This window comes from Notechis scutatus, chromosome 2, assembly GCF_049901735.1.
Source record: "Notechis scutatus isolate UNSWTSFEM ecotype Mainland chromosome 2, rNotScu1.2, whole genome shotgun sequence".
Lineage (NCBI taxonomy): Eukaryota > Metazoa > Chordata > Lepidosauria > Squamata > Elapidae > Notechis > Notechis scutatus.
In genome coordinates, this window is record NC_142010.1 from 249,857,951 (window position 1) to 249,873,309 (window position 15,359).

Sequence of the window (15,359 nt, forward strand, 5' to 3'; positions counted from 1 at the left end):
CCGCCCCTCTTCGCTGGGGCGGGCGGGCCGCTCTCGCCTTGAATGAACGCTGAGGGGAAGCGAAGCGAAGTGCGAGGGGGCGGGAGGGAAGCGGGAGGCGGAGGAACCCGGCGCTCCCAAGCGGGGCTGCCCTTTCACCTCGCCCACCTTTCGCTTGCGAGGAGGAGGAGGAGGAGGAGGACTGAGGGGGAAGGCTGGGCGGCCGCCACACAGAGCTGCTCACTCCCCGGGGGAGGGGGCACGCGCGCGCCAGGCGGCCAAACTGAACGGAGGGTCTCGCGGCTTATCCCGGGCTCGGAAGGCGCCAATCTCCGGGTTCCACCCGCCCCTCCTCCCCCCACCCGGCCGCGAGGAGCAGGTGTGAGAGAGAGACAGAGACCGCCGGGACTCGGCGAAGGAGTCCGGGACGGGAGGCAAGGACGCCGGTAAGCCTGGGGACCTACTCGGGCTGCGACGGGTCGGTTTGGCTGGCCGGCCCCGAGTCGTTCGCCTCCCACCGCCTGGCTGGGACTGGCATTACTGGAGCCCCCCCGCCCCGGGTGTCGGAGGGAGGGAAGGAGGTCCTGGCCGGGCCCCCTCCGCGCCCTCGCTTGGAATCTGCCCCGGCTGTCATTTCGGGAGCGGGTGAAGCCCCGGCGAGGGCTGGGCAGGCTGGGACGGCGCCGTTGCCTTTTTGATTCTTTCAAAGTAGTTTTGAGTTGCGCGCCAAAAGACCCAGCCGCCTCTGGGGCCCCGGCAGCCGCTTCCCCGGGGTGGGTTGGAAAGGAGAAGCCCCCCCGCCCGCCCGTCACGTCCCATCCCGGGCAAAGGGATCATCCCTGCCTCAAAGAAAACCGCGGCTCCCCTTCACCTTCTCCGGCCGAGTTGGGGGTTGCGTTCAACTTTTCGGGGTCAGAAACCCGTCGCCCATGGCTGCCCTGGCTGGGGATGATGGGAGATGAGGTCCGACCCAGCGGCGGGGTGAGGGGTAGGGTGTGGGGTGGGGGGGCGGGAAGAGGCTTGCGCTGATCCAGAAGAGCTTTCCCAGCCTGGAGCAAGGCTTGCGTCGCCGAAGTGATTTAAAAAAAAAAAGGGGGGGGGCGTACTTCTGCCGGCTGCGAGTGATGGGCATTGCAGTCCGGGCATCTATAAGGGGCCACGTGGAGTTGGGGGAAACAAGGGGCAGCCCGCTGCCCACCGCCACCCCCTTCGGCTCCCATCCAGGCCGAGAGGAGAAGGAGGAGCAGCTGCTGCAGCTTGTCAGGATCCGAAGCGAAGGCTTGGCTCCCTCCCTCCCACCCACCCCCTTCAGCAGAGCGGCAGCTGCCAGCGGCTCTTTGCCCTCCTTTGCCCACCCGGCTGCCAGCTGCCAGGGAAAAAACCGGGTGGGCTCGTTAAGCGGGGAAGGGGGCTTGCGCTTCGGCTGGGCGGCTCCGTAAGGAAGAACGGTGGGCAGCGGTTTAATGGGGACGGGGGGTGGGTGGGGATTTGAACCTGCTCTTCTCTAAGCAGATTGTGGGGCTGAGCCAACGCAACTCTCACTCCCTGAGCTTGGTTGTTTTCTATCTAGCAGACAGGAGTTGGTGGAGGTTCTCAGTCATCTTCTAGGTCGTTGGTTGTCCCAACGATGCTTTTTTTCAGGAGGCAACTGGACTTTCTTGGGGTTTTTTTTCTTCTTCTTTTGAAGACGTTTCGCTTCTCATTCAAGAAGCTGCTTCAGCTCTGACAGGATAGTGGAGAAGGGAAAGATTTATATTCCTTGCAGACAGCTGGTCATTTGCATCCTTTTAGAGGGTTGTTGAAGCCCTTGGAAGTTTACCTGTGTCTTCAGGGTTACCTGAGTAGTGCTGATGGTTCCTGTAGTCTGCAGTTTTCTGGCAGTCGTTTCAATGCCTATCAATGTATCTTTTCTTTTATGTACACTGAGAGCATATGCAACTGAGACAAATTCCTTGTGTGTCCGATCACACTTGGGCAATAAAGAATTCTATTCTATTCTATTAAATTCTAGCACTGATGATGCTACTCAGTTTGGGTAATAATGGAACATTTGCAAGAAATGACCAAGCTCAGAGAGCAGGGGGTTAGACTAGAATAGATGACCCAAGTCTGCTATTCTATTCTATTCTATTCTATTCTATTCCATTCCATTCCATTCCATTCCATTCCATTCCATTCCATTCTAGTCTATTCCTAGTCTAGTCTATTCTTAATTTTGTCTAGTGCTTATGAAAAGTAAGCATCAACGACCCCTCATTTCAACCCTGAGCTACAAATATGCTCCTTTACTCACACTCCCTTTAAGGGACTTCTTTTAAGATCCCTGGGATGCCAGGACTGGAGTTCCAGACGGGGACAGTCCCATCTGCTCATTAAAAGCACTGAATAAATCTTCAGTCCAACTGTTCTTGTAGGAGGCTCAATCTCCATGATCCGAAATGTGCCTTCTCTGAACCCAGTTGGGGGTTTACCCCTTTCCTTTCATAGCTGTTCAGGAGATGGGGCAGTTTTAGGACTTCACCAGGCATTACTTGGGCGGCCAAATGAGGAGAGACTCATCAAGTACCATCCAACTACATTTCCCCTCCTTCCTAATGTTTTCTGCAAGTTCAGGGTCTGCTTTTGAGGGGGGGGGATCAACCCAGAGTTGATCCATTGGATGCCACAGGAATTGACCAACTAGCTTTTCATCCAGCTAAACCTCCTGGGCTGAAAGAACAGGGTTGGCCCAACCTGCTTTCATGCCTAAGGTGGGACTAGAACCCACAGTCTCCTTGTTTTTAGCCTGATGGCTCCAACCACTAGACTAGACCAAACTGGCTTTCTGTCATTATATTACAATATAGATACTGTATACTGTGTACTGCACGAGTCAAAAAGAGGGCTGTGAAAATATTTAAAGACCCCTCACATCCTAGACATAAACTGTTTCAACTCCTACCCTCAAAACAACACTATAGAGCACTGCACACCAGAACAACTTAGACACAAGAACAGTTTTTCCCTGAACGCCATCACTCTGCTAAACAAATAATTCCTTCAACACAACTATTTACAAAGTCTGCACTACTATTATTATTAACCTTCTCATCACTCCTTATCACCCATCCCCCCACTTCCAACTGTATGACTGTAACCTGGTTGCTTGTATCCTTACGATTTATATTGACTGTTTCCTAGTATGATTCGATTCCTTATTGTACCCTATGACTATTATTAAGTGTTGTACCTTATGATTCTTGACTCTTGACGGATGTATCTTTTCTTTTTATGTACACTGAGAGCATTTGCACCAAGACAAATTCCTTGTGTGTCCAATCACACTTGGCCAATAAAGAATTCTATTCTATTCTATTCTATTCTATTCTATTCTATTCTATTCTATTCTATTCTATTCTATTCTATTCTATTCTATTCTATTCCATTCCATTCCATTCCATTCCATTCCATTCCATTCCATTCCATAGGCTAACCTTGGGAAAGGAAGCATATTTTAATAGAGAGCACTGCACACCAGAACAACTAGACACAAGGACAGTTTTCCCCGAACACCATCACTCTGCTAAACAAATAATTCCTTCAACACAACTATTTACAAAGTCTGCACTACTATTATTATTAACTTTCTCATCACTCCTTATCACCCATCCCCGCCCCACTTCTGACTGTAGTGACTGTAACCTGGTTGCTTGTATCCTTACGATTTTTATTGACTGTTTCCTAGTATGATTCGATTGCTTATTGTACCCTATGACTGTCATTAAGTGTTGTACCTTCTGATTCTTGATGAAGGTATCTTTTATTTTATGTACACTGAGAGCATTTGCACCAAGACAAATCCCTTGTGTGTCCAATCACACTTGGCCAATAAAGATTTCTATTCTATTCTATTCTTCTAGATAGAAAGTTGCAGGGTCCTTGTTGAGCGAACGGAGGTGGGGGGAGGGAGGGGGCAGGAACCAGGGATTCCATTATCTGTGAAACAGAGGTGCTCCCTTCCTGCTGGGCCTCCCAGGAAGTTGTGCAATGACGTTGAAATGCCCCTCCTCTCAAGGTGGTGGGGGGGTTGCTTTGCATTTATGTGTTTATTTCTGTGCTGCAGATGAATCAGCATAAGCCACATTATATGCAAGCTGCCGATGAAGCAGGTTCGGCCTACTGAAATTGGCCCTGTTATTACTACATATTTAATGCAATGGTATGTGAGAATGACCTTGGGAAACAGGGCAAGGAGATGCAACCAAGGAAACAATCAGAACAAAGGCAGATGCAGTAGGAATGTAGGTAAGGAGAGAGGTTCAGAGGAGACCCTCCTAGTTTTGGGGCTGCAAAGAAGAAGGGAAGAGAGAGAAGTGCTTCGGTCTTGCAAAATTCTGTTAATGTAACTTTACAATAAAGTAGAATTAGCGGATCTGCTCTTGTCTCCTGTCTGGCCTACCTTCTAAGGTGAACTTTTAAGGAGTACATAAGGTGCAAGTGGTGGTGTAGTAGATTGTACAAACACTCTAAGCCAGGCAGCCAATCCTACAAATTGTATTTATTTATATTATTTGTATCCCGCCTTTACAAATTACTCAAGGTGGCAAACATATTTAATGCATCCTCCTCCTCCTGCTTTTCCTACAACAGGGGTGCTTAACTCTGGCCCATGGGGCCAGCCTGGAAATAGCAAAAGCGGTGCCAGGACGGGATGGAGCACTCTGCCAACCAAAATGGGGTACGGGGAGGGGGGTCATGCGAGCCTCCTGTACCCCATTTTGGCTGGCAGGGTGTTGCAGAAGGCCACCCAGGCAGAAAACATGGCGCGGGGGGCCACGCGAGGCTTCCCGTGCCCTGTTTTGGCTGGCAGAGTGCTCCACCCCATCCTGTCTCTTCCCACCCCCCAGGCTGGCCCATGGCCCAATGCTGATTTGGCCCTCGAAGAAATCCAGTTTGACCCCTGCCCTACAACAACAACAACAACAACCCTGCAAGATGCATTGGGCTGAGAAAGAATGACTGGCCGAAGGTCCCCCCAACCGGCTTTCATAGCTAAGAAGAAGGGCTAAATTTGCCTCTCCCACTTTTTTTTTTAAATAAATTTTATTAATTTTCTTTTTTTTTTTACATCGTAAAACATCATGGTATCAACAACATTCTTGGCATCTATACAAGATTTTGATTTAAATATATTGCATTATATTGCGTTTATCTACTATTAAATAATATCTTTAGCTATTGTTACTGTTCTTATATCTTTATATAGTTTACAAAATTTTATTTTACTTTCTTAAGGGTTGTTTCAATTAACATTTTTGTCTCACTTCTTGGTTCTGTTTGTTAGCCATTTATACCAATTGTTCCAAATTGTAAAGAATTCAGAGTCGTCTTTTTCTTTCAATTTCATTGTTAGCATATTCATCTCAGCACTTTCTGTTACTTTGTGTATTATTAGTTCTTCATTAGGGGTATTTGGTGTTTTCCATACCTGCGCAAAGGCTATTCTGGCGGCTGCCTCTCCCACTTTCTAGTGGGGTATCTTAACTACTAGACCAAACTGGCTCTGTACAAAAATACAACCTGTAATTTCCCCGTGGTGATGATAATGATCCTGGTTGCTTCAGTATGGAACTTTTGGGGTTTTGTTTTTTGTGTGTTAAAATCTATTTATGAATCAAATTTGCAATGCCACCCGACTTCCAACGACTTTGGTTGTGGCTGTCCTGGTTAGAGAGAAGAGAAAGGCCGGGATTGGGAAAGCTCTTTGCTGGGACTCTGGGCACGTGGAATATGACTGCTTCAGCAGTGATTGCTGAGTGGTCTTGTATTTGTCGCTGAGGCACAAAGTTGTGCCATGCCCAGAAGAGCACGGGACTTGGTCAGTGGTGTTACCAAACATAAACAGTGTTTCCTTGATGTATCTTGATTGACTGATTAATTATTTGTGTTCAGGCATTCATATTTTAACGGAGGGATATGTGGAGAAGTAGCACAAGGTATGGAATAGCAGCCTTAAACTACAGCTTAAAATGCCAAAAGTAACTAAAAAGATACTCCTTTGGTCTTTTCAACTGCCAGCAGAAAAGGAGTGGCGGAAAACAGTGCATTTCTCAAGTGCCTAGATAATTGCTCTGGCAGCCCAAAATTGTCGGAGTGCAAGACTATTACTGGAGAGCATGATTGATGACTCTTGGCTAAGGATGTGTCCCATTGGAGAATATACATCCATGGGTTGGGGGAAAGACCAGGGTCAAGGGGGAAATGAATGATGTATTTTAATATCGGTTGTATCCAGCCAATGCCAACATGGCCACTTCTAATAAATCAATTTCTTTCCTCTGAGAGATGCAGCTAGAGACTTATGATTTTTTTAAAAGAAATTTTATTAATTTTCAATAAACAAACATACACAAACAAAACACAAAACATGAAAACATAAAACTTCTTTTTGGAAAGCGGCTTAGTCCCGGGTGACATCTTTTGGTACAGACATAAATCAAGTTCATGCTCACTTTATATACCATTTCATATCTTATTTACCATTCTATCTTTTCTATATGGCTTCTCCCCTCTTTTCACTCTCTTAATTCTATTTTATTTATTTCATCTCAATTTAAATCATTATACTTATATTTTCTGTCCGTTCTGTTTCAATTATCTATTTTTCTTTCCTCATTAACACAATATTTCTCCTGTAATCACTGATTGAAGTATGACGCCTTTTTATCTTTCCCCTACATTTAACACTTAAAATAATATATAATTTTCGTTCTGATTCTGCTTAGCACATTCTAAAGCTACATAATACATTTTAAAATAAAAAAAAAATGATAAGTTTATAATATAATTAAAACAATAATCCATAGCAGATTAAACTCTATCATTAAGTCTTAAGCATTTTACACATTCCCTTTAATATTTTATAGTGTTCCAGTTTTCTAACATTGTTTCAAATACGAATAGAACAATACAGTCTTATGTACTTTTGCAGAATCTCTTTTTTAATTATGTTTTTACCCATTATCTCTGAAAAAATCCTGTTTCTTTACAACTTGTTTCAAACCTTTATAACTTCTTTTCCCTTTTTCCCTTCCTCTCTTCTCCGATGTAGCCTTTTTTACCGCCCCATTTCTTGATTTCCATCCTCTTAATCTCCACTCTCTTCTGTATTTCTCTTTTCTGTTGCTTCCTGACATTGTATCGATTTTTCACCTTATTTTTCCCTTTTTTGGTTGTTTTTTTAAGTCTTAAATTCTGCATTCTCTTTTCCCTCTTTCCCTTTTCTTCCCCAGCTAAAGTTGTTTGTTCATTAAAGATGGCTGCTTCTTCTTCATCCCAGCCTTCTTGTTCTTGTAGTTTCTGATAGGTAGAAATCGCCATTTCTAAAAAATGCAAAACAGTTCCAGAAGAGCCCTTCCCTTCTTGTTCCTCTTCTTTTAGCTTTTTAAATTCCATGTTCAATTCTTCAACAGATAATGCCATTGTGAAAAAATTTTAAACAACCCAAAAGTTTTTAGTCTTTCAAATAATAATTTCCAAAAGTCCCAAAGTCACCAAGCAATCCAAATAGACACAAGCTGTTTCATTTAGCACTTTCTTCTTTTTAAACTTTCTCTTCCTGGGGTACAGTTCAATTGTAAAGTTCCAAAGTATATCTTTTAGAAGTCTTATTACAGTTCAACTCTGATCTTATAAGCTCCAAGCAGCCTCCTCCAGCAAAGTCTTAATATTAATTCTGTACCTCTCCCTTCCCACTTATAGCAAAAAAAAAATTTTTTTTTTAATTCCAATGTTCAGAAATCTTTAATGTCCCCTTGGCTTTAATTTTCAAATTTAATTACCTTGATGCCAAAACGGGTTTTTCCGATTTCCATCTGCTATTTCCATAGGGAAGGAGAGTGAGAAAAAAAAACTTTCCCTTTTAACTTTCTTCCGCCGCTTTTTACGATCTTCTTTGGGAACAATGTATCTTTAATGAAGTCAAGTTTCCAGGGTGTTTAGATGTTATTTGTTATCCCGTTTCAGCCAAAAACTTTCACTTTCTCAGCTTCCTCCTGCACATTCTTGTCCGGATGAAAGCTTCTTTGTGGCGGCCATTGCTGACCGCCGCTCCACCGCTTTTGGAAAAGGGAGTAAAGCCAGCTGAGGAGGGGGGTTGCGATTCCCCCGGACCCCTGCTGGGTCTCCCCTATCTTCAGTCACCTCTACGGGGTAACTATTAACCCCTAAATCCAGCTGGATCGGGGGCACTCCACCGGCGAGCGCAGCAGGAACCACGCACGATCGCGGATTCCTGCCGCCGCCGAAGCCTTGCAAACCGGAACTCCAGCTAGAGACTTATGATTTGAATGGGGGTGGGTTTGTTGGAGTCTTGACAGCATGCTTACTTCCCTGTCTCAGTAGGGATGGAAAGACTCATCTTGTTGCAGTTGTGGTGCTGATATGCATATTATTAAACACATTGTGCAAAATTTCCCACAATGTGCATTTTCTGGTTCCCTAGAACAGGGATGTCAAACTCCAGGCCTGCGGGCTGCATCCAGCCCACAGGGTTCTTAGACCTGGCTCGTGGGGCTGACTTGGAAACAGTGGACCAGCCCACAGTGCTTCTGCCCAGTGAAAACGGAGCTCATGAGGGACACATGCAGCCCTCCCGAGCTCCGTTTTCACTGGCAAAGGGTTGCAGGAGGTTGTCGCAACCAAAAACGGAGCTTGGGAACCTGTTTTTGCTGGCAGAGTGCTCGGGCCACCACAGGCGCCCCTGACACGAGTGACATCAAGCTGACCTTGCCCCCCCCAGAGGTCAAACACAGCCCTGATTTGGCCCTCAATGAAATCAAGTTTGACACCCCTGCCCTACAAGGGCTGCACAAAGCAATGCAGGAGGCGATCGCCTGGATAAGCCAAATGGGACATCCGGCGATGAAGCCACTGCCATAGCCCTGTAGAAGTTTTGTATATAAATTACATGGATTGCGTGTGTATATGTTTGCTTCTGTTCTGTCATGTTCTCATCATATGCTAAATAATAACTGCCAAACTTTGGAAATTTTTGAATGCATATTTTCCTTTTCGCTTTACCTGTAGATATATGTTCTTCGTATGGGGTTCCCACTGCATGAATTTATACTGCAGCCCTGTATGCCCCATTTTGTGCAGGTAGTCCTCGACTTATGACCACAATGGAGCCCCAAGTTTCTGTTGTTAAGTCAGGCATGTGTTAAGTGAGTTTTGCCCCATTTTATGACATTTCTAGCCACAGCTGTTAAGTGAATCACTGCAGCTGTTAAGTTAGTAGCCTGGTTGTTAAGTGAATTTGGCTTGTCATGGACTTTGTTTGTCAAAAAGTCACAAAAGGAGACACATGACCCCAGGACACAGCCGCAGTCATAAGCACCTGAATTTTGATCACATGACCATGGGGATGCTGCAAAGGTTGAAACTGTGAAAAATGGTCATAACTCACTTTCTTCAGTGTTGGTGTAACTCTGAATGATCATTAAACGAACTGTTGTAAGTAGTGGTGGGATTCAAATTGTTTTACCACCGGTTTGGTGGGTGTGGCTTAGTGGGCGTGCTTTGCATGTGCGCAGAGGCTTTCCTACTGACCTGCACTCTCCCTGGGTGTTAAACAGCTGACGTGCAGCAATCCGCTCTGCCGCACAAAGCAGCTGAGCTTGAAAACTAGGGAATAAAGGTCCGAAAAGAGCCTGGGCAGACGGGCCCAACAGCTGATCCGAAAAGAGCTTCAGAGTTTTGGCGGATCTCCGGCAGAACCGGGCCAAACCGGTAGAATCCCACCCCTGGTTGTAACTTGAGAACTGCCGGTACTTCTTGAAAAGATCAAAATTGCTGTTAAAACCGCTGAGACTGGGTCATTCACAGGAGTTCAGCACCAGTTATATTTAAAGATGCTGTGATTTCACCTTCCTAGACTATAAAACTTCAGTTGGGAATTGATGTCAGATTAATCAGGCTTCCCAACACAGAATGGGGTGAGTTACAACACTGTCCAGATGTGTTTCTCCCTTAAATGGAGAAGCACAAGAGAGAAAATTACAGCTCAAGACTTCATGCAAAATAATAATAATAAGAGGTGAACATAAATCTGACATCAGTCTATTGATGTGATGTCTGGAAAATACTTCAAAGGTCCAAACACTCTGTGCCTGACCTGATTCTTTAGCAAAGAGTCCCAGAGGGACAGCCAGTAGCAAACTTGCTGAAACAAATTGTTATCAACCGACTTGTTTCTTTTATCAGAAAGGAACTGCTCTCCCATCAAAACTGCCAGATTAGCATAGCAAAGTATTAATGATTGTTATCGCCAGTTACAAGGATGTTCTTATCTTGTACGTAATTTCATTTTCCGGTCTCTGGATAACTTATATCTTTTACATTTGATGCGCTTTTGACCTTGCTTTTACAGTATTACCCCTAAGTCCATAGAAACAGTCATTAGTTTTGCCCCATTTTAAAGATTAATAACAATTCACTTTTACCAGAAAGTCAAAATACGTTTTCCCAGAATGCAAGACAGAGGATATGACAAACTTAAGTTAAATTCTGAATGAATACTTAGAAAAACTTTGTACATAGTAAATGAGTTTCATGATGAAACTAGTTACCTAGAGAAAGAGAATGGGCTTCACGAAATGTGTTCAGGTAGATGCTGTCGGCCATCTGCAAGAGATTTAATTTGGATTTTCGTAGTAAACAGGGAGATAGACTCGTTGCACCTAAATGCTCCTTCCAACTCTATAGCTCTTGAGTTATATCTGTAATTGAGCCTGGCAATTATGGCAGTCAGTTGTGATGGTCATAAAACAGGTCACTACATAACTGGACCCAATTTTATGGACCCAAATAAATGTAAGTGTCTTGAAAATTGCAGTGATGTGACTTGGGGAACAGTTGCGAATGGCTGTAAATGCAGACTGGTTGCCAAGTGCCCCCAATCAGTCATTTGACTGTGATGATTTGTGATTCTCAAAAAGTACATAATACAGAATAACAGAGATGGAAGGGACCTTGGAGGTCTTATAGTCCAACCCCCTGCTCAAGCAGGAAACCGTTTTTCCATTCCAAACAAATTGCTGTCAGATCTTTTCTTTAAAAAATCCAGTGATGGAGCACTCACAAGGAGGCAAGGCAATCCGCTGATAATTTCACAGAAAACTTCTCCTTAATTGTAGGTTGAATCTCTCTTTATTGAGCTTCCATCCATTACTTCTTGTCTTGCCCTCAGGTGCTTTGGGAGGGGAGCCAACAACCTTAGAACCAAAAACTGGGTCAGAAGATGCTGTCTTGGGTTTTTTTTTTTTGCCATAACTTTGAATGGTTGCTTAGTAACCTGTCAAAAATCAAGGACTACCTAGTATGTCTCTGTGGTATATACTGCAGAGATAAGTCAGCACAACCTGGTTCATGCTGTGTTCTAACTTCACAGGATTGTTTGTTTGTAGCTTAATCTCTTCTGCAAACCCTGCCAATTGTGATTTTTTTAAAAAATCACAGTAAAGTAAACCATGGCTTAACATGAAGCAGGAACCTCCACTGTCTGCCTGACTGGGTGAGTTCAGAGGCATAGGAAGGGCAGAACAGTTTTTCGATCTGACCTACTAAAAATGTTTGCATTGAGTACGTTATGAATGAGCATTATGAATGAAGTCATTTTCCCTGTCTGTCATTCTATATTTCATCTTCACAGTACCATCCAACCATCGCTGAGGTGATACATATCCTCTCTTTATTTTGGAATAAAAAGGGCTGAAGTAGAAAAGTCTGCCAGAAGTTAATGGGGAAATGACCCAAGGCTTCCTGAATATGGAAAGCTTCCAAGCCTCTTTTGTAGTTCTCCTCAACCTTGGGAACTTTAAGGCATGTGGACTTCAGCTTCCAGAATTCCCCAACCAGCAAGTCCACATATCTTAAACCTTCCACGATTGAGAAATATTGCTCTATTTCAAGGCAAGACACCTACTCGTCTCTTTCCATTTTTTACTTCTTATTTAAGGCTCGCTGCTTATGATTCCAGCCATTCCTATTTGTCTACATTAATAGACTAATTCTGCACGATCCAGCATAGTCCTTTTAAAAACCATCCAGACTAGCTGCTGTCACTACAACTGCTAGAGGTGAACAGTTTAACGATTCAATAAAATACAGAGTGAATTTAGGACTAGCTCGAATAAATCATAATAGGGTATAGTTTCCTCTGTGGTGCATATGAAAGCAAATGGATTCATTCAGTAACTCTTTATTCATTTAACCAGTCACTAACCCCACTGGCATGAATGTAACTAATGTGTTCAGTGGGATTTTCAGGTAACAACATCAAGGAATATGGTATTAGTGCCATCTTAAGCCAGAGACATCTAATTTACAATTCATCTTTTTTTTAAACAACATACATTATACTAATGCATACTTCTTTAGAGTCAAGATATATTAATTTGCAAGTGGTCATAGTTTGCTTTCCTTGCTCACAATTTTAATAGAGTGGAGTGGAGTGGAGTGAAATGTAATAGAGTAGAGTAGAACAGAACAGAACATAATTATTTATTGGCCAAGTGTGGTTAGACATACAAGGAATTTGTCTCCAGTGCATAAGCTCTCAGTGTATACACATGGAACAACAAAGTGAGTTGAAGATCTGAGACAGTAAGAACTAGGAAAAAAGGAAGGATAGTAGCATTTTTCTATTTCATTTGAAATACCCAGTAGCTGCAAGGATGGCATTTGTAGACTCTTCGTTTCTGTGATCCGTTAAGCTGCGGCTGTAATTATTGCTTGCTATATTGATGTTCTGAAATGTTGCTTTTATTTAGAGCAGGACTCCAAATGCATTTTTCTTCTTTCTCCGTTTATCAATATTGAAGCAAATAAATAAATAAATAAATACCTTTCAATTTGTTTTCTACTTGCTCTAGGATAAGACCTAGAAAAGTTAAAACCAGGAAGGTTTTTTCCCCCCCGCCTTTTTTAATTGTGCATTTGACTTGACTCGTTCCCCTGTGTTTAAGAGGAGGGTTTCTTCCAAACAAGTGCAGCTCCACACAGGTTTATATTTGGAGTTATGCAGTTATTTATATCAGACATTTCTGCAACACAGTGGCAAATACATGCCACGTGAGGAGTTATCATGAATTCTGAAGTAAGGTTAAGAGGCCATGATTGGGAATTATGATAACAGCAACCACACTGGATAGCAGCAACTTTCATAACTCCCCGACCATTTTGGTTGCTACTTTTATCGTCTTGACTGAACGTGGCTCAGAGGCTTTTGGCATAAGCCAGAGTCCAACTGTGGTTCTGTGTTTTTGTCTGATTAATGAATGGCTAGTTTATGTGCAACAACTATTAGTTTTTCAAGAAAATGAGGTTGGCTACAGATGTAATTGCAAAATGTTGCTGATTCGCAGCCTCTGCTTGATTGTAGGCTGGTGGGCTTGCAAAGGAATTCTTTGAAAAAATAAGGATGCTGGGGAAAATTTAGCTTCAAGCACAGAGACTGGAACTGAAATCAGTACCAAGTTTTTGCATTTTAGTTTGGAAATCTACCTGATTGTGAGTGTAGTCTAGCAGGTTTTGTGAATGTGCTCAGATAGTGATGCCAGTATTCAGAACTTAACTCATTTGTTCCGCTGAGGCCAAAAGCTTGCATATCTCTTTTAAAAAATAAAAAATAAAAATTGGGATTGGAAATTTTTGTGAATTTGTGTTACATTCCCTCTGCACAGGGAGTTTAATGATACTTCATTAATGATCCTGAGCACCTGTATACTGCATGAGTCAAAAAAAGGGCTGTGAAAATATCTACAGACCCCTCACATCCTGGACATAAATTGCTTCAACTTCTACCCTCAAAATGACACTATAGAGCACTGCACACCAGAACAACTAGACACAAGGACAGTTTCTCCCCCCCTCCATGCCATCACTCTGCTAAACAACTAATTACCACAACACTGTCAAACTATTTAGTAAGGCTATATTACTATTCTTCTTCTCATCTTTCCTATTACCTATCTCATTTTCTACTTATGACTATAACTTTGTTGCTTGTATCTTTACGATTTATATTGTTTTATTTAGTTTTCAAGCATAATTTATGTTGAATGCTTATTTGGTATCCTATCATTGTTGTATTTAATGATTTATGATGAATTTATTTTTTATGATGACTATGATCATGATTTATCACTTATAGCTTTTATTTATACTGAGAACTTATGCACAGAAGACAAAGACAATCACACTTGGCCAATAAAAAATTCTATTCTATTCTATCTATTGAGGAAAACCAACTCCCATAAGCCCAATCCAAAGATCCAACTGACTAGGATGATAGGTTCCCCAATCCTTTAATTTAACTCCAAACGAATCATAGATTTAGAAGGAACCTGAGTTTGGGTCATCATGTCCAATTCACAGCACTCTGCAAGATTCACTTACCACAGGTCTCCAAACTTGGCCACTTTAAGACTTGTGGACTTTAACTCTCAGAATTCTTCAGCCAACCATTGTTTGAAAATTTTCAGTGAACAGGAAGGAACCATTCCATGTAATAACCTATTGCATTGATTGGCAGCTCTTGATGTCAAGAGGTTCTTCCTAAGGTCTAATCTCTACCTTTATCCTTGAAGTTTCACTCCATTAGTGCTAGTCTTAGATATAGTCCTTGATCTACCACTATTCATTTAGTGACCATTTAAAGTTATCCCTTGAAAAAAGTGACTTACTACCGATCTTTGCATTTATGACTGTTGCAGCTTCCCCGCAGTCACATGATCAAAGTTTGGGTGCTTGGCAACCAATGTGTATTTACAATGAGGTGATCATTATTTGGGACTTTCCCAGCCAACTTCCAACAAGAGAGGCAATAGAGGAAAGTAAATTTGCTTAACTGCATGATTCTCTTAGCACAGTGGTGGTGGTGTGCTACTGGTTCAGATCGGTTCACCCAAACACCAGTAGTTTAAAAAAAAGCCTCCAACGATTAGCTGAGAGGAGGGACAATCAGCTGGGAGGAGAAAGAAGAGGAAAGCACAGGATTGGCCTTCTCGCCCGCCCCTGTGCTTCTCTCTTCTTTATCCTCTCAGCTGATTGGTGCTGCAGGCCTCAGCTGGTGTGGGGAAAGCTGCATGCGGGCGTTAGGTGTGCGGGCATGCAATCACCTGTAGTGGAACAGGTAGGATCCCACTGCTGACTTAGCAATTGAAAGAATTCACTTCACTGTGGCAAAAAGGCTGTAAAATTGAGCACTTCATAAACTGCCTTCTTAGCAATGGAAGTTCTGGTCCCACTTGTGATCTTGAAGTTGAGGATTACCTGTACTTTCTGGAGCAAATCTAAATAAATCTGTGCCTTCTGTAACATGTGACCCTTTCAGATATCTG

The 15,359-nt window shown here is 43.1% G+C and overlaps 1 protein-coding gene across 3 annotated transcripts in view; it reads left to right on the plus strand.

The window, feature by feature from the left end:
- Positions 1 to 362: 362 nt before the first annotated feature.
- PDZD2 (PDZ domain containing 2) overlaps positions 363 to 15,359 on the plus strand; it is a 316,382-nt gene continuing 301,385 nt past the window's right edge. For all 3 annotated transcript variants that reach the window (XM_026666378.2, XM_087958543.1, XM_087958550.1), the window contains exon 1: positions 363 to 425. The gene's annotated coding sequence lies outside the window, so the exon portion shown is untranslated. The remainder of the gene's footprint in view (positions 426 to 15,359) is intronic.